The sequence below is a fragment of the Bos mutus genome, chromosome 4, assembly GCF_027580195.1.
Source record: "Bos mutus isolate GX-2022 chromosome 4, NWIPB_WYAK_1.1, whole genome shotgun sequence".
Lineage (NCBI taxonomy): Eukaryota > Metazoa > Chordata > Mammalia > Artiodactyla > Bovidae > Bos > Bos mutus.
In genome coordinates this window covers 93,757,412-93,778,386 of record NC_091620.1, presented here as the reverse complement: position 1 = coordinate 93,778,386, position 20,975 = coordinate 93,757,412, and the positions used below count along the sequence as shown (strand labels likewise).

General features: G+C 39.7%; 1 protein-coding gene across 6 annotated transcripts in view; it reads right to left on the bottom strand.

Annotated features, from left to right (window-relative positions):
- The window catches only part of CRPPA (CDP-L-ribitol pyrophosphorylase A), a 468,932-nt gene that overhangs the window by 287,535 nt on the left and 160,422 nt on the right, over positions 1 to 20,975 (bottom strand). The window lies entirely within an intron of this gene.

Sequence of the window (20,975 nt, the reverse complement as noted above, 5' to 3'; positions counted from 1 at the left end):
GACTGCAGCATGCCAGGCCTCCCTGTCCATCACCAACTCCCGGAGTTTACTCAAACTCATGTTCATTGAGTCAGTGATGCCATCCAACCAACTCATCCTCTGATGTCCCCTTCCCCTTCCACCTTCGATCTTTTCCAGCATCAGGGTGTTTTCAAATGAGTCAGTTTGTTTCATCAGGTGGCCAAAGCATTGCAGTTTTAGCTTCAGCATCAGTCCTTCCAATGAATATTCAGGACTAATTTCCTTTAGGATGGACTGATTGGATCTCCTTGCAGTCCAAGGGACTCTCAAGAGTCTTCTCCAACACCACAGTTCAAAAGCATCAATTCCTCGACGCTCAGCTTTCTTTATAGCCCAACTCTCACATCCATACATGACTACTGCAAAAACTATAGCTTTGACTAGACGGACCTTTGTAGGTAAAATAATGTCTCTGCTTTTTAATATGCTGTCTAGGTTGGTCATAGCTTTTCTTCCATGGAGCAAGTGTCTTTTAATTTCATGGCTGCAGTCACCATCTGCAGTGATTTTGGAACCCCAAAAAATAAAGTCTGTCACTGTTTTTGCTGTTTTCCCATCTATTTGCCATGAAGTAATGGGACCAGATGCCATGATCTTAGTTTTCTGAAGGTTGAGTTTTAAGCCAACATTTGTACTCTCCTCTTTCATTTTCATCAAGAGGCTTTTTAGTTCTTCTTTGCTTTCTGCCATAAGTGTGGTGTCATCTGCATACCTGAGGTTATTGATATTTCTCCCAGCAATCTTGATTCCAGCTTGTGCTTCATCCAGCCCAGCATTTCTCATGATGTACTCTGTAAGGCTGCATATAAGTACAGCTTTGATGTACTCCTTTCCCGATTTGGAACCAGTCTGTTGTTCTGTGTCTACTAACTGTTGCTTCTTAACCTGTATACATATTTCTCAGAAGGCAGGTCAGGGGGTCTGGTATTCTCATCTCTTAAAGAATTTTCCATGGTTTATTGTGATCTACAAAGTCAATAAAGCAGAAGTAGATATTTTTCTGAAACTCTCTTGCTTTTTCAATGATCCAAAAGATGTTGGCAATTTGATCTCTGGTTCCTCTGCCTTTTGTAAGTCCAGCTTGAACATCTGGAAGCTCATGGTTCACGTACTGTTGAAGCCTGGCTTGGAGAATTTTGAGCATTACTTTGCTAGCATGTGAGATGAGTGCAGTTGTGCGGTAGTTTGAGCATTCTTTGGCATTGCCTTCCTTTCGGATTGGAATGAAAACTGACCTTTTCCAGTCCTGTGCATAGCATGGTGGCTATAATTAACAATGGTATATGGTAAAACCAAAGTTTACTTAAGAGGGTAAATCTTAAGTCTTCTCACCCCTACTTCCCAAAAATAAAACGGTAATTATGTGAGGTGATGGACTTATTGGCTTGACTGTGGTGATCACTTTAAAGTGTGTAACAAAACATCAAGTTGTATACATTAAATATGCACAATTCTTATTGGTCAATTAAACCTCAATAATTGGACAGCAAGGAGATCAAACCAGTCAATCCAAAAGGAAATCAAACCTGAATATACATCGGAATGACCGATGGAATGCTAATGCTGACGCTCCAACAGTTTGGCCATCTGATGCAAAGAGACAACTCACAGGAAAAGACCCTGAAGCTGGGGAACATCGAAGGCAGGAGAAGGGGACAACAACAGAGGATGAGATGGTTGGATGATATCACCGAATCAATGGACATGAGATTGAGCAAGCTCTGGGAGACAGTGAAGGAGGGGAAGTCTGGCACGCTGCAGTCCATGGGGTCGCAAACAACTGGACACAACTTAGTGACTGAACGACAACAAAATATCTCAATAAAGCTGGGGTGGAAAGTATTTCTACACTGCAAATCCAGAGAATTTAGGTAGCTACCACTTCTGCCGAAAGATGGCTGAGTCTGGGCCATCAGTTCCGCAGTTGCTGCCTTTATCAGTGGAGTGGCTTCTGGCCTGTGGGTGCTGTCCCTGGACCTCCAGTCTAAGGAGAAGAGCCCAGAGCCTCCTCACCCTTCACTCAGTAGTATTCACCTGAGACGCACCTTTCAGAAGTATTCACTACTTCCAAATTCTGAGTTGCCAATTAATATTTGCTTCATGGCTATTTTCAGACTTTTGTGGTGGTTTTGTCCACGTTTCAATGCACATTTACTCTCTTATTTTTTAGAATCAGCTCTAAAGCTCTTTGTAGTTACAAACAAGACACCTAGAGCCAAGATCCCTTGGTGTTAGAATCTAGCTTTGCAAAAAATTTGCTGTACGACATTGGGCACATTGCTTAAGTCCCATGGCTCAGTTCACCCATAGGTAAAGGGAATACTTCAGAACTGATGTGTTTGTTAAATTAATATGTGAGAGTTAAGAATGAACTTTTTCAGTACTTATTCCTTACTGGCTGGTCTCTAGGAAAGCTTCAAAGGAAAAAGCTATAGCTTTAACACAACGAACATTGGTAGAGTTTTGAGGTGGTAAACATTCATAAATCATGTTACCATTATACCATGTTCTAACATTTATGTTAAAACATCTAACATCTCTAACCACAAACACTGAGCTGGGGGATCATATCAGTGGCCCTCCACTTGTTTAGCTGCCACCACAAGACTCAGACCCTAGCCTGTCAGACATATCAAAGTCTTGACAGTGTCTTCATCCTAAATGCTGGGCAGGCACAGGAATACTAGAACCAAGGTTCTGCTACACTGTAATGGTGTTGGATCCCAGGCCTTTATAATACCCAGGAAAGGGCTGGTTCTCCTTTAATTATGTACCTTAAAAGCCACAGTGCACAGAGATAAGAGTCTTATAATGCAGTGAAAACTGCCTTTGTTCTAGAAAGTCCCAAATCTAGTGTGAGTCCTGTCATGTCTTTCATCTTTATTTTCTTGAATTTATGTAATGCCCATCTTTGCATAGAGCATACATTTAATGTTTGCTATTATTCCACTCACTTATTTAACTTCCACTTTTAAATGACATTGTGACACATCACCATATCCCTTATCCATTATCCCTTTACATTTTAAATATTACATTTATCGAGGTTTCACTATTCATCAGACACACTGTGCTTAGTCATGTCCGACTCTTTGTGACCCCATAGACTGTAGCCCACCAGGCTCCTCTGTCCATGGGGATTCTCTAGGAAAGAATACTGGAGTGGGTTGCCATGCCCTCCTCCAGACGATCTTACCAACCCAGGGACCAAACCCAGGTCATCCACATTGCAAGTGGATTCTTTACAATCTGAGCCACCATGAAGCCCAAGAATACTGGAGTGGATAGCCTATCCCTTCTCCAGGGGAACTTCCCAACTCAGGAATCGAAGAGGGGTCTCCTGCATTGCAGGGGGATTCTTCACCAGCTGAGCTAATCTGTGCTAAATACTTTAAACAAATATCTGAAACCACACAACATACGTCTGAGTACACTAGCATTATACGCATGTTACAGATAAGGAAGGAAAGCACAGAAGTCACAGAGCCGATCTGAAATCACACTGCCTGTGAGCGGTAGTACCCAGACTAAGCTCTGTGGGACCCTCAACAATGTTAATCCCTCATGTAGACAGGGTGTTGGTTTACTGCGGGTCACTTGTACTATGTCATGGAAGCCACAAGACTTTTACTCAGATGACAGTGACACTACAACTCCCAAGGTCAGCTCAAGAGAAACAACTCATTCGGAGGAAGTCATCTGAGTACTAAAAAGTTTAACTGCCACCTCTGACAATCTCCTCAGATCATTTTTCTGGGTTCTGGACAGAAAACAAAGTCTCTGAAGGCAGATATTCAGACTCGATACTGGTAGAGTATCGGAGTCACTGAAATCAATATACACCAAGCAGGTGATGGTACCATAATTATTGTCATCAGTTCAGTCTACCTGACTCAGTTCAGTTCAGTTCAGTCTCTCAGTCATGTCTGACTCTTTGCGACCCCATGGACTACAGCGCACCAGGCTTCCCTGTCCATCACCAACTCCCGGTTTTATTCAAACTCATCTCCATTGAGTCGGTGATGACATCCAACCATCTCATCCTCTATGGTCCCCTTCTGCTTCCACCTTTAATCTTTTCCAGCATCAGGGTCTTTTCAAATGAGTCAGTTCTCATCAGGTGGCACTGGACTTTCAGCTTCAGCATCAGTCCTTCCAATGAATATTCAGGACTGATTTCCTTTAGGATGGACTGATTGGATCTCCTTGCAGTCCAAGGGACTCTCAAGAGTCTTCTCCAACACCACAGTTCAAAAGCATCAATTCTTTGACTCTCAGTTTTCTTTATAGTCCAACTCTCACATCCATACATGACTACTGGAAAAACCATAGCTTTGACTATACGGATCTTTGTTGCAAAGGAGAATCTCTGTTTTTTAATATGCAATCTAAGTTGGTCATAACTTTTCTGCCAAGGAGCAAGTGTCTTTTAATTTCATGGCTGCAGTCACCATCTGCAGTGATTTTGGAACCCAAGAAAATAAAGTCTGCCACTGTTTCCAGCGTCTCCCCATCTATTTGCCATGAAGTGATGGGACCGGATGCCATGATCTTAGTTTTCTGAAGGTTGAGATTTAAGCCAACTTTTTCATTCTCCTCTTTCACTTTCATCAAGAGGCTCTTTAGTTCTTCTTCGCTTTCTGGCATAAGGGTGGTGTCATCTGCATATCTGAGGTTATTGATATTTCTCCTGGAAATCTTGATTCCAGCCTGTGCTTCTTCCAGCCCAGTGTTTCTCATGATGTACTCTGCATATAAGTTAAATAAGCAGAGTGACAATATACAGCCTTGACATACTCCTTTCCTGATTTGGAACCAGTCTGTTGTTCCATGTCCAGTTCTAACTGCTGCTTCCTGAGCTGCATACAGATTTTTCAGGTGGCAGGTCAGGTGGTCTGATATTCCCATTTCTTTAAGAATTTCCCAGTTTGTTGTGATCCACACAGTCAAAGGCTTTGGCATAGTCAATAAAACAGAAGTAGATGTTTTTCTGGAACTCTCTTGCTTTTTCCATGATCCAGAGGATGTTGGCAATTTGATCTCTGGTTCCTCTGCCTTTTCTAGAACCAGCTTGAACATCTGGAAGTTCATGGTTCATGTACTATTGAAGCCTGGCTTGGAGAATTTTGAGCACTACCTTACTAGTGTGTGAGATCAGTGCAGTTGTGCAGTAGTTTGAACATTTTTTGGCATTGCCTTTCTTTGGGATTGGAGTGAAAACTGACCTTTTCCAATCCTGTGGCCACTGATGAGTTTTCCAAATTTGCTGGCATATTGAGTGCAGCACTTTCACAGCATCATCTTTTAGGATTTGAAATAGCTCAAATGGAATAGCTCAACTGTAATCCCATAACCTCCACTAGCTTTGTTCACAGTGATGCTTCCTAAGGCCCACTTGACTTCACATTCCAGGATATCTGGCTCTAGGTAAGTGATCACACTATCATGATTATCTGGGTCATGAAGATCTTTTTTGTACGGTTCTTCTGTGTATTCTTGCCACCTCTTCTTAATATCTTGTGCTTCTGTTAGGTCCATACCATTTCTGTCCTTTATTTTTCCCATCTTTACATGGAATATTCCCTTGGTATCTCTAATTTTCTTGAAGAGATCTCTAGTCTTTCCCATTCTATTGTTTTCCTCTATTTCTTTGCACTGATCACTGAGGAAGCCTTTCTTATCTCTCCTTGCTATTCTTTGGAACTCTGCATTCACATGAGTATATCTTTCATTTTCTCCTTTGCCTTTTGCTTCCCTTCTTTTCACAGCTATTTTTGTAAGGCCTCCTCAGACAACTGTTTGCCTTTTTACATTTCTTTTTCTTGGGGATGGTCTTGATCCCTGCCTCCTGTACAATATCATGAACCTCTGTCCATAGGTCTTCAAGCACTCTATCAGATCTAATCCCTTGACTCTATTTCTCACTTCCACTGTATAACCATAAGGGATTTGATTTGCAATCAATGCAAAGAAATAGAGGAAAACAACAGAATGGGAAAGACTAGAGATCTCTTCAAGAAAATCAGAGATACCAAAGGAACATTTCATGCAAAGATGGGCTCGATAAAGGACAGAAATGGTATGGACCTAATAGAAGCAGAAGATATTAAGAAGAGATGGCAAGAATACACAGAAGAACTGTACAAAAAAGATCTTCATGACCCAGATAATCACGACGGTGGAATCACTGACCTAGAGCCAGACATCCTGGAATGTGAAGTCAAGTGGGCCTTAGAAAGCTTCACTATGAACAAAGCTAGTGGAGGTGACAGAATTCCAGTTGAGCTATTCCAAATCCTGAAAGATGATGCTGTGAAAGTGCTGCACTCAGTATGTCAGCAAATTTGGAAAACTCATCAGTGGCCACAGGACTGGAAAAGGTCAGTTTTCATTCCAATCCCAAAGAAAGGCAATGCCAAAGAATGCTCAAACTACCGCACAATTGCACTCATCTCACACGCTAGTAAATCATGCTCAAAATTCTCCAAGCCAGGCTTCAGCAATATGTGAACCGTGAACTTCCTGATGTTCAAGCTGGTTTTAGAAAAGGCAGAGGAACCAGAGATCAAATTGCCAACATCCACTGGATCATGGAAAAAGCAAGAGACTTCCAGAAAAACATCTATTTCTGCTTTATTGACTATACCAAAGCCTTTGACTGTGTGGATCACAATCAACTGTGGAAAACTCTGAAAGAGATGGGAATACCAGACCACCTGACCTGCCTCTTGAGAAATCTGTATGCAGGTCAGGAAGCAACAGTTAGAACTGGACATGGAACAACAGACTGGTTCCAAATAGGAAAAGGAGTTCGTCAAGGCTGTATATTGTCACCCTGCTTATTTAACTTATATGCAGAGTACATCATGAGAAACGCTGGACTGGAAGAAACACAAGCTGGAATCAAGATTGCCGGGAGAAATCTCAATAACCTCAGATATGCAGATGACACCACCCTTATGGCAGAAAGTGAAGAGGAACTAAAAAGTCTCTTGATGAAAGTGAAAGAGGAGAGTGAAAAAGTTGGCTTAAAGCTCAACATTCAGAGAATGAAGATCATGGCATCCAGTCCCATCACTTCATGGGAGATAGATGGGGAAACAGTGGAAACAGTGTCAGACTTTATTTTTCTGGGCTCCAAAATCACTACAGCTGGTGACTGCAGCCATGAAATTAAAAGACGCTTACTCCTTGGGAGGAAAGTTATGACCAACCTAGATAGCATATTCAAAAGCAGAGACATTACTTTGTCAACAAAGGTTTGTCTAGTTCAGGCTATGGTTTTTCCTGTGGCCATGTATGGATGTGAGAGTTGGACTGTGAAGAAGACTGAGCACTGAAGAATTGATGCTTTTGAACTGTGGTGTTGGAGAAGACTCTTGAGAGTCCCTTGGACTGCAAGGAGATCCAACCAGTCCATTCTGAAGGAGATCAGCCCTGGGATTTCTTTGCAAGGAATGATGCTAAAGCTGAAACTCCAGTCCTTTGGCCACCTCATGTGGAGAGTTGACTCATTAGAAAAGACTCTGATGCTGGGAGGGATTGGGGGCAGGAGGAGAAGGGGACAAGAGAGGATGAGATGGCTGGATGGCACCACTGACTCAATGGACGTGAGTCTGAATGAACTCCGGGAGTTGGTGATGGACAGGGAGTCCTGGCGTGCTGCGATTCATGGGGTCGCAAAGAGTCGGACACGACTGAGCGACTGATCTGATCTGATCTGATCTGACCACCTTAATGAAAGTCTTCCTTTACATGTCCCTGTGTTTCAGTGTTAAAACTTCCCTTGGAGGTCAGTTATTTTCTGATGCAAAACCACAAAAATTGTGGAATTGAAGATACAGGTCCTAATCCTAACAAACTTGAGAACTATCACAAAGAATTCACGACTCCCATTTTATTATTCAGATTATACATTCAAAGATAGAAAGGTTCCAGGAAAAAGGCAAAGCCACCAAATCTGCTCAAGCTTATCTTTCCACCGAGTTTTACTACAGAATGTTACACTATATATAACTAATGGGAAAATCTGTAGTATGTAGGCACTAGTTCACACAAATCATATTTGGCAGGCATATTTTATAAATATTATCCATTTTGTATATGATAAAGGATGATATGTTTTAAAAAGTATGCACGATAATATGACCACCCTACATTTCTTAGGCTTCCCTTGTGGCTCCGCTGGTAAAGAATCTTCCTGCAATGCGGGAGACCTGGGTTTGATCTCTGGGTTGGGAAGATCCCCTGGAGAAGGGAAAGGCTACCCACTTCAGTATTCTGGCCTGGGGAATTCCATGGACTGCAGCCTATGGGGTCGCAAAGAGTCTGACACAACTGAGTGACTTTCACTTCACTTAACGTTTCTTAGTAATATATAAAACATTTGCAAGCTGAGAATTGGCAAGCTGACATAAACAAATCTAATCTGTCCTAATTTAAAATTTTGTTCAAGTCACAAAAAGTAGGGTACCCTATCTATTGGATTAGCACAGGTTAGAGTTTCATTCACTCAACCGATAAGTATTAAGGACTCTGAACGTTGAAACCATACCAACAGACCAGACAGTTTCTATCGTCAAGGAGACCATGCTGGGAAAATAAAATTAACCGAAATGAAGTTAAGACCTGTGCTTCTCCAAGTTTGATCTGCATAAGGAATTCTGGGAATCTCATTAAAAATACAGATTTTGATTCCTTTCATGTATTGGAGAAGGAAATGGCAACCCACTAGAGTATTCTTGCCTAGAAAATCCCAGGGACAGGGGAGCCTGGTGCACTGCCATCTATGGGGTCACACAGAATTGGACACAACTGAAGCAACTTAGCAGCAGCAGCAGCAGCAGCAGCAGATGTGGAATGGGAGCTAAGAAACTGCATTCCTAACAAGCTATCAGGCAATGTTGCTATACCTGGTTCATGGATCACACTGAAGAAATGAGCGGTTATATAATCTGAAAGTCCTGTCTCATTCTCAGTAGATAAATTCACCAAGGAATGTACCTTCATTACTTTCATCTAACCAACAGAGAGTAACCTTGACTCAACTGAAGGTACTGTGTTTCTTAAGCATCTAAAATAAATTACCTATGTCTTTTATTAAATCAGTATGGCAAACTAAGTAACAAAAATGAAAGAATTCGTTATTTCAACTGTATTTTCCCTCAAATCCTTACCAAATTTACAGCATAATAAAATTTATACTTATAAAATTTTGACTCTAAGTAACACAGACACTGCTCAGATATATACAGAGTAACATTAGCACCTAGTTTCCATATAACCATGCACTAATTAAATATGTACAATTATGTTCTAGTCAAAATGTCATTAATTTGAAATTAATAGAATCCACACAAAACACTGCTTTCAGTTTTATAAATGATATAAATAGTCTAAAGGTTACAGTTTATTATATTAGCTATGCATTCATTAGAAATTATATATAAAAAGCCACACACATATATGGCTTTATCCCCAAGTAATTATAAAATGTCAGTGTGTATGAAACAAAACAGTTTACATTAGCAGCTCTTAAATGTGGGGAACTGTCCTCAGAGGCAGCCCAGCAACATCAGGAGACACTGTCAGTTGTCAGAATTGGATGGGAAAGTAATACCTGTGCCAGTTAGCAGAGGACGTTCCTGTGCTCAGTCGTGCCCGACTCTTTGAGACTGTGGATTCTAGTCCACCAGTCTCCTCTGTCCAGGGGATTTCCCAGGCAAGAATACTGGAGTGGGTAGCCATTCCCTTCTCCAGGGGATCTTCCTGACCCAGGGATCGAACCTGCATATCCTACATTGGCAGGTGGATTTTTTTTTTTTTTAATCACTGAGCCACCAGGGAAGCCTAAGACAGGGATGCTATTACATATTCTACAATGCACACACAGGCCAGCCCCAAGAACAAAGAATTATCTGTACCAAAATTTTAATAACATAGCAACTGCAGTATCCTGGATTAGATGGATAGTTCTGGTTTTCAATCTTCAATCAGTAGCTGACATTAAAAGAAATAACACTCTAACAACTTGAAGACTTAAGTAGAGTTACTTGGAAACAAGAGAATATTAAAATTGTGCTTTAAAAAATGTATTTTATCAGACAGGTGTTTAAAATAACACACCACAAATACAGCAAGTGTGTTCAAAATGATTAGATAAGATCTATGTGATATCACTTATTATATGTGGAATCTAAAAAAAAAAAAGTATACAAATAAACTCATCTACAAAATGGAAGTAGAGTCACAGATGCAGAACACAATCTTAGGGCTACCAAGAGGAAGAGGGGGAGGGAGTTTGGGACTGACTTATACACGTGCGTGCATGCTCAGTCATGTCCAACTCTTTGCAACCCCATGGACTGTAACCCACCAGGCTACTCTGTCTATGGGATATTCCAGGCAAGGATACTGGAGTGGGCTGCCATTTCTTTCTCCAGGGGATCTTCCCAACCTAGGGATAGAACCCGTGTCTCCTGCATTGGGAGGTGGATTCTCTACCAGTGAGTCACCAGGGAAGCCCGAAAGATTCAGTACCAACTGTGAAAAGTTTGAAATAACAGGTTAAAATGTATAGACTTTGACTCACTTGCAGTGAACAGTCACTGAGCGAATGAGAAGAAAGAGATTTTTAACCTAAGCAGACAACTATGTATAAGGCTTTGAAAACAAGTTCTCAGGTACCAAAATACCATGGATAATTTATTCTGACCACAAGTTCAAAGGAGTACATTTGGTTCAGTTTCCCTAACACAACAAAAACCTCAGAGCTGTTACATTCTTAAAGTCACCAGAAGGACAGAATAATCTACTTTATGGTGTTACTAAGTATAGTCATGCTTCATGCAAACAGTTGAAACACATCGCCCAACTCAATAATTCTGGGAAACATTAATAAGTACAAAATGATTACTTAAAAATATTACTTATCCTCTATTCAGAACCAAAAAGAAATCAATAAAATGAAATGAAATCAGTGACTAAGCTTTAAAATTCTATCTCAGTTTAAATAGCATGAAAAAAGTAGTGTATACATATTCATGAAAATCAACAGTTGAGGGTTAAAAACTATAATCTACATGCCAAAGAACAATTTTTTTCAGCTTTTTATAAAAATTCTCTCTCTAAACATGTTTACCATGTGTGTAAAATCAATTTCCTGAATTATAAGAGGAGACTTGATTTTTACAAATATATGCCCAAAGTTAGACTAATGGCTATTCTCTCAACTTGTTTGTTTTCAACTTAGCATAACATAACTAGAACTTGTGTGCAATGACTTCATGACTAACCAGACAAGGATTATCATTTTTACAAATTAACCATCTGGTTTCTTTAGGGAAAATAATGTTTCAATATGTCCTTATGTTTCAAAAATATACACAGATACAAAAGGTGAAGACATGTTAAGTACACAAAGAAAAAGTAGAGAAAGTGCCATTTAGGGACGATTATCCTTACTCTCTCATTAATAACCATATTCTAAAACTTTGACAATCCATATAATTATAAACTGTTAATTTTATTAAATAGAGCATGAACATAATTAATACCATCCCAACCAACTAGGTGGTCCTGTAACTTTGGACCTTTCTACCTCTGGAAAACTGATCAGAAAAGCTGGCTAACATCCCAAACAAACTAAACGGATTTTGTTGGATGGCCTTCAGCTAATTTCTATAGCCTTGAACATACACCAAAACCACATACTCTAACTGAATTAACTGTGTTGGCATTGTTTAGAGTCAGAGGTCCAAGAAATCGTGTTCACAGTGTTATTTTACTATTATACTGTACAGTATTCAGCTTCAAAAAAATGAAAAATCGCTATTTTAAACATTGTTTAAAACTACGTTATGTATTAAAATAAGCAAGAAATAATCTGTGAGGCTTCCCTGGTGGCTCAGACGGTAAAGAATCTGCCTTCAAGAGAGACCTGGGAGACCTGAATTCGATCCCTGGGTTGGGAAGATCCTCTGGAGATGGGCATGACAACCTACTCCAATATTCTTGCCTGGAGAATCCCATGGACAGGGGAGCCTGGGGAGCTACAATCCACAGGGTCACAAAGAGTTGAACATGACTGAGTAACTTAACACTTTTCACTTTCAGCCCTATTTTGAACAGGTCTTAAAACTCTAAGATAACTGAGTTTGTTCTATTTCTTTAATTTCTGCTTTTCTTCTTACTTCATTTGCTGTTTTGGATGTTTGTTTGGCCCTAACCCTAATACTCCGAATTCAGTTAGGTCTATAAGAAAAGGCACAGATCCATACACTGGACAAAACCCTGAAGGCATTAGGAAAAATAAACTAAGTACCCCAGACAGCCTCAATAAAACCAAAGCATGCCTTTCACCCAGGAAAACAAATAATTTTCAGTTTTATCCTGTTTGTCATTTGTGGTTACATTAAACAATAATTAAATTATATGCTCCAGGAAACAGGTAGGGGTGGATAAGCGAAATACAAAAAAGCCTCTATGGTCCTTGTTTGTTCAGATTATAGATCAGCATTCTTCGGGAGGTGCTTTTCTTTTATTATAGGAACAAAAATTGAGTTGAAAACACTTGTGATTTTAGGGGTACTGTGATGTATAAAAACATTAAATGCTTCCTTTTTCTATAGAATTTTACTTTTAAGGAGCAACAGCCAACAATCTAGTTAATCTGGATCATGGCATTTTCAGCTGAAGTCTTCCACCACTTCATTTTGCTTTTAGCACAAAATATAAGCAATGGTAGTGGTCACAGTAGCAGTGGAGTTGGTAGCAGTCACAGTCATCTAACGAAACCTACAAGACGCCATTTAGACCCGTCCTAGTCTCTTGCCCTCACCTCCCACCAGTCCACCTCCAATCCAGTCATACAAGTCTTATTTCGGAGCCCGTGAACGGAACTCTTTGAGGGTTTTCACATGTTGTCCCTTCTGTATTTCTCTTTAAATAGCTAACTCCTGCTTACCACAGTCCGTGTGTTAGTCACTCAGTCATGTCTGACTCTTTGAGACCCCATGGACTGCAGCCCACCAGGCTACTCTGTCCATGGGATTCTCCAGGCAAGAATACTGGAGTGGGTTGCCATGTCCTTCTCCAGGGGATCTTCCCGACCCAGGTCTCCCAGTCTCTCTTAAAGGCAGATTCTTTACCATCTGAGCCACCAGGGAAGCCTCATTACCAGTCTAGCCTTAAATGAATGCCACATCTGCCAAGAGATTCTCATTTACTGCTCTCTACTCGTAATTTAAATCACTGTCCAGGGCTCTTTTACATTAAGGACAGTTTAGTTGTTCCTTAGCATAGTTATCACAATTTGTAATTAAACATTGTTTATGTATTTGTTTACTGTTTTATCCCCAACTGTACAGTATGCCCCTTGAGAATAGGGAACTATACTTGCTTAGTTCAACTGCCTAAATCCAGTGCTTAATCTTTTTTTTCATTTTTCTTATTTTTAATTGGAGGATAATTGCTTTACAATGCTGTGCTAGTTTCTGCTGTACAACAGCATAAATCAGCTATGAGTATACATATATCCCCACTTTCTTGAGTCTCCTTCCCACCCCAACCCCAGAAATTAAATCTTGATAGGCATTTAATATTTGGTAAAGACATTCATGAACTAAGGAACTAATCAAAGACTAACTTTCCTACTTATAAATTCCTTACTATTCTCAGCACGGTATATAGCATGAATTATTTTTCAGTAAGAGTTGGGAAGAAGGGGAAAGTCCCTTCCATTACTGTCTACTGCCCTGATGTGTCCTCTGGAGATCTCTGTCTCTGAAGTAGCTTGGTTCTGTGAAATACTTTAGTCTCCTTAAAGAAATCAAGCCTGATAATGAAGACTTGAAATTTTACTTACAGTGAAATGTGCACATGAATGGAGGGTGGAAGAAGGGTTCTCTATTCAGTTAATTCTTTATTTCACCTTTTAGCTACCTCTTCCATGTGTTTGGCGTGTATCATTACATTTGAGTTGAGATATTCAATACACTGAAGTATGGCTCACAATCTAGCATGGATAATTATAATAAGCATACCCAACCTCTTCCTTTAGTTTCATGAGGAAATTTTCTTTCTTTTCATGCCAATAAAACAATCTTCCTATTGTGCACTGAGCAACTCCACACCTACACGGATCTACCCTACAGACGCCTGGATTTCAGTAGTGTGACTTCACCCTTTATATATGTTCTTTTCAAAATCAGACAAAAGCTCTGGGGGTAAAAATATTAGAATATGTGGCATTTTGCATCTGTAAGTTATGGGCTGAAAATGCTGTAAGGTAAATGTGTCCTTATAAAGGGAGAGAAAAATGACAGAAAATTGCTAATTACTTTCCCAAGGAGACTTCTTTCTGACCTTAAGTATAAGCCTTCTGTCAAACTTAAAATTCTTTTCTTTCATCTTTTCTTAGAAAAATATTCAGTAGTATAAATCATAATGAATCAAGCAGCACCTACACTCAATGAGTTACATAATCTTATGACAAAGTATTAAGCCATAGATCTCCCCATTTTTATTTGTAAAATGAGAAGGAAGGTCATAGGTTTATTTTAAAGGATTAAGGTACATATTATTCTCTCTGGAACATGAAGGGCACTCAATAATTGTTAGTGGTATGACTGTTTATAACAGAAAACATTCTGATATAGTCCTTGTGGGGTTTAATAGTTTTTAGGCAAATTTAGGTGCCAGGGCAGATTTAGCAGAAAGGAATGACATCTCCTCTTAAGGTCAACCAAGACTGCCTGAGTCAGTTAACAGGACACACGAACTTCCAGTTTACAAGCTATATCTTCATTAGGCTCATTTCTTCTGAAATTCAGTCTATACTCGGTATGTTTCATCAGATTATACAACAGGTTTTAGGGCTATACTATGGACTGATCATCATAAAAATATGAACAAATTAGTCTTTAATTTTTTTCTTGGTTGGAATCTGAAAATTTGTTAGGCTGGCTTACATTGGACAGACATTTAATTCAGGAGATTATATTCATTCCTTGGAGAGAGTATGCCCTCAGGCCATTAGTACTGGCTAGTTGGTGTTCCTTGTCTGGCACTGATTCCAAAACTATTCAGCATTTCGTGATCAACTCTGCAATTTTTATACAGAATTTCTGTAGACTTAAGTACTAAAGACTAGATTCCATATATTAATAGATTGTACCTGGCAACCCACTCCAGTGTTCTTGCCTGGAGAATCCCAGGGAGGGGGGAGCCTGGTGGGCTGCCGTCTATGGGGTCGCACAGAGTCGGACACAAATGAAGCGACTTAGCAGCAGCAGCACACTTATTTGACTAGGGAGTTATAGTTGAGATGGCTAATGTTCCCAGTGAGGAAATGTTAGGTACAATAAAGCAAATTTCCAATGTTCAGAGGAGACACAGGTCTATATATAGTCTGCCTCACAGGCCACAGATAAGGAGGATGGCAATACTAGTGGGCATTTTCTTTTTTGCAACTTAGTAAGAGATTTATTTTGAGATAATAAGTTTGTGATAATCAGTCTCTAATACACACCCCACAATGATATCCACACTTCTCAATATGCACAATCTTGTAGGATTCCCTCCTCTTGAGTGTGGGCTGGACATACAGACTTGATTCAAATCAACAGAATACCAAAGACACAATGGAGTGTCACTTCTAAGATTAAATTACAAAAGCACTGTGCCTTCAATCCTGAGTGTCATGTGGTGAGGCAGCCCTGTGGAGAAGCCCATATGCAAGTGATTGAGACCTACTAATAACCAGATAGGTGTGAGAGCAGAATCCACTTCCACATCAAGTCTTCAGATTCGACTGCAGAGGACAGTCTACAGAGGTCAGACAGCTTGACTGAAATCAGATGAAAGACCTTGAGTCAAAGGAACCTGGCTAAACTGTGCCTAGATTTCTGACCCACAGAAACTGTGACAGAGTAAATGTTTGTTAATTAAGGTCACTACATTTTGGGGTAACTTCTTATGCAGCAAACATGGTACAATATGTAAGACAACGTTCAGCTTAGTAATAAGAAGTTATGACCGTTTATCTATTCATTTATCTATTCAACATTCTATAAATGTACGCCTTTTATCAAGACTGCATCATGATTTGGGAAGACGTCACATGGGGCTGTAGAGCCTCCACAGAACAAAAGAGAAGGATACATAAACCAGAATTCAGAGAAAAACAAGCAGGAAAAGCTTCCTGGGGGAAATGACATCATGGATGAAGGCCATGAGGCAGAAAGTACTATCGCATTTGAGAAACTACAGAAAGTAAAGCTGGTCTGAAGAGGGCACGGTTATAGAGTGCAGGGCTCTTTGGCCAGGGTACCAGTTAAGATAGACTTGGTGTTACCCGAGTCCAAGTTCACGTCCGTGTACCTGTGCTGCCCCTTCAGAGCAATGTTAACGAGAACCATTTAAACATCCCCTCTATGTCCCAGTTCTTTCTTCTGGAAAATAAGGATAACAGTACACATTTCAAAAGGTTGTTAAGGGCATTTAAAGCTATGGCACCTAACACAAAATAAGTGCTGAAAATTGGTGGCTGTTATTATGGCCGTTTTTGTTATTTTTATTAGTAGTACTAGTAAGATGTGAGAGATCTTATGAGACATACCAAGGAATTTTCTTACTACTTTAGAAGCAATGGAAAACCAAGAAACAGATTTGACTGGGGGATAATATCATAAGATAAATAGTTTATAATCATCAAACAGCCCCATAAAGAATAAATATGAGAAGAATAAACTGAAGGCTGGTGGGGAGTTAACAGACTGTTACAATAATCTGGACAAGAGCCATGGTGCATAGCACAGTGGCCGTGGTAATCAAGAGCAAAGGAACGCAGGAAGGATCATGAGAGGCAGAATTCAAGTGCTTTGGAACCTGATTTGCTTCATGAGTGAGATAGAGAATGAGTCATACCTTACACAAGGTTTAGGTAACTAAGTAAATGATACACATTTTCAGAAACTGATACCCCCAGCAGATGGAAGATTGGCTGGAAAAAGAATCTGTGAATGTGAAATATCATCTATTTTTAAACAACTTCTGATTGAATATACAGATCTGACATTCAGGAAAGTGGTTAAACTCAGGGCTAGAGAATATTTTGTGTCCCTAGCAAATAATAGATACATGAAGCCATCAACTTTTTTTTAAAAAAAAGAAATACACTTATCTATGTACAAAAATCTAAAAATCATCAATAGAATCTCGAATCTTGCAAAAGAAACTTGGAAGAAGAAACCAAAAATGAAAAAGGTTAATAAGAAAGACAAGATGTTACAGAATCCACTGCATAAGATTCCTTCTAGGAAAAAGAGTATCATACAAGAGAGTCAAGGGGTACAATAGATAAGGTAAGAGCCAATAGGGATCTTATGGATTTCCCACAGAACAGTCGGTCCCTAAGGACCTCACTGAGAGCAGTTCCCGTGGACGGGTGGCGTAGAAGCCAGGGTGTAATGACTGACGAACAAGAAGATAAATGATCCTAAGATTATGCAAGATTACTACAGGGTAATCTTGCATTTAGAACTATTTCTTTGTTTTTGTTTTAATGGAAGGAACATGTATCAAGGGGGAGGGAGAAGAGAAAAGCAAAATCAAAGCTCAGGAGAGGAAATAGTTTTAATGAAAAGATGGCTACAGAAGCAAGATTCTTGAAAGATCGGGTGCTTGGAAGATAAGAATGTTCTCATATTTGAACATGTAATTACACTCTGAAGCTAGAGACAAGATCATATCTAAGAGCGGAGGTACTAATGGTTGGGTTGGACCAGTGATTCTCAACTGGAGAGTGATTTTGCCCCGCTCCAGGCAACCTTTAGCAATGTCTGGGAACACTTTGCTTGCTACAGCCAGGGGGTATAATACTGTCATCTAGTGGGTAGAAGACGGGTATGCTGCTAAACTGTACAAGGTACAGGAAAGTCCCTCGCAATATATAGTCCAAAATGCTGATAGTGCCGACATTAAGAAACCTGGGTTAGACATTTAAGGAGAGAGGAAGAAGGTTAAAATATCCACTGAGGAGAACAGGGAGCTGACGATGGAATCATGGTACACTTACTTTACAATATTCAGTGCTCACTGCAGAATGAAAACCATTATTTTTAAATGACAATAATCTGCACTTCTGTGTAATTTTCTCCAGCAGTATTAAGATGAAATATAGGCTCAGAGAAGTGAAAAGTTAAATCGACAACATGAACAAGGTTTTACAAAACAGGTCTTAATAGAAGGACAAGAGAATTAGAGATACTGATAAAAGAGCCATGATCCACTAAAGTGAAAGATCATGGTATCCAAGTAAAGAAATGTATGAAACAAAAGGTAGCTGAAAGAGAGAAGGTAGCAGGCTTTGAGTTTTCTATGAAATTTTAATATGTGCATTGAGAGTAATTGAGCAAAAGTAAAGGAAGATAAAACATTGCAGCCAGAAGTTAAGAAATAGCCTTAGTATTTATTTTTCAGCAGTTAGGATGATGGCAACTCATATCCACATGAGACCCAACAGGCAGACAGATGAAGAGCACTGAAAATAACAGACACTGGAACTGAGGATAGGATGTGAGAAGCTAGGGTGATGGGGGAAAAAATCACACAGTGCCAGTTATACACCACTGAGTATATACCTAAATTTCATGTCATATCATTATTTAAACAATGATTCAAAAAGATAATGGACCCCAATGTTCACTGCAGCACTATATACAATAGCCAGGGCATGCTGCTGCTGCCAAGTCGCTTCAGTCGTGTCCGACTCTGTGCGACCCCATGGACTGCAGCCTACCAGGCTTCTCCGTCCATGGGATTCTCCAGGCAAGAACACTGGAGTGGGTTGCCATTTCCTTCTCCAAGCCAGGGCATGAGAGAAACCTAAATGTCCACCGAAGGAAGAATGGATAAAAAAGATGCAGTACATACAGAAAACAATATTACTCAGCTATAAATAATAAAATAATGCCATTTGCAACAATCTGGATGGATCTAGAGATTGTTACACTGAGTGAAGTAAGTCAGATAAAGACAAGTATCATATGATATCACTTATATGTAGAATCTAAAAAAAAAAAATGCTACAAATGATCTTAACAAAATAGAAATGAGTCAAAGATGTAGAAAACAAACTCATGGTTACCAGAGGGGAAAGAGGGGTGCAGATAAATTGGAGATTGGAATTGACTATACACACTATTATTTAAAAAAAAGGCCCTAAGTCATGTCCAACTCTTGCGATCCCATGAACTGTAGCCTGCCACGCTCCTCTGTCCATGGGATTCTCCAAGCGAAAATACTGGAGTGGGTTGCTATTTCCTTCTCCAGGGGAACTTCCTGACCCAGGATTGAACCCAGGTCTCTCTCGCATTGCAGGCAGATGCTTTACAGACTGAGCTACATGGGAAGCCCCACTATAAATAAAACAGATAACTAATAAGAACCTACCATACAGCATAAGGAACTCTACTCAATAATCTGTAATGACTTATAGGAGAAAAGAATCTTGGAAAGAGTGTATATACATATATGTATAACTGATCCACTTTGCTGTATAGCAGAAACACAACATTGTAAATCAACTATACACCAATAAAAATTAAAACAACAAAACAAAAAGCAATGAATAAACAGAAATTTCTGTTAAAACAGAGCTGGGAGACCAGAAGCGAGAGATCTCACAACCTGCTACTACAGTCTGTTCTACAAGAGCAAACACTCATCTTTCCTGGAGAGGACTCAGCACATGGAAAACCATGGTCTGTCTGTTCACTCTAGCCCTCCCAACTTCCTTTTCCCTTCTACAAAAGTGTTCTTCCCTTGCTATGGGGGTACTTACATGTGGCTTGTCATGGTTGCAGACCACAAATTTCACTTCTCTGTTTACCCCCAAAGAAACGTATCTTTGCTGAAGAAAGATATGGCAGTCTGTTTTAGGTCAATAATTACCAAACATATACAGGAAAAGCAGGAACAAAAAGAGACTACCACAACAATTTTTAACAAAAAGGACTCTTTGTAGTATCTAACCCTGAGAAGATCAAGGGATAAGTCACAAAGGATCCAACAGTTGGGTGCTCAACAAGAGTGTTGAACCCATTTTTAGAACCCAGCTTTCTAAACCAAGGGTTGATAGCCAAAGTTCCAGTCACAGTCTTCCAGGGTCCCATCCTACTGGTTTCTGCACTGAGTGGGTAGAGCATGAATGAAATTATCCAAGAGTAGAAGACTATTTTTCAGGCAAAACGTTGCCAGTGTCCGAACTATTGCCTCAGGAGGTCAGACAATGGGAAATTATCTACACTTAAATATCCCCCAGGATACAGCAATGGAATTAGGGCACAGAATTTAGAAACAGATTCTTAGCAGTAAATTCAAGACACAAAACAAAGAACAAGGTGCTAAAATTTCCAGCAACAGAAGTAGAATACCTAAAGTCTACAGATAGAAGCAACATGAAAAAGAAGAATGTAGTATATAACCTTCAAACTCAAGAGACAGCTGAGATAGCTGCCATTTCTTTTCAGCTTTAGATTGTTGCTCCAAATGCTGCTGGTAGAATTTAGCACTGACTGCCGTCAAAACCACCAAGGGGACCTTGTTAAAAACTGACATTCTAGAAATTATCCCAGATGATTCACTAAATGTTTATACATTTCAGGAATTTATGCATTTAGCAGTTCATGGATTTAATACAGGACTGAAATTTGGAAACTAGTAGTATTTATTACTTGGACATGTAGTCAATGAACATGAAATTGGGCAAACTCTGGGATATAGTGAGGGACAGGGAGCCCTGGCATGCTGCAATCCACGAGGTCTCAAAGAGTGAGACAGGACTTAGTGACGTGACAAAAACAAGGATTTACTACTTAATATTGTCACACCTTCATCTCAACTCATCATTGTTAAGTCTATTTTAGTCCCTATTCATTGAAAACTTATGATAT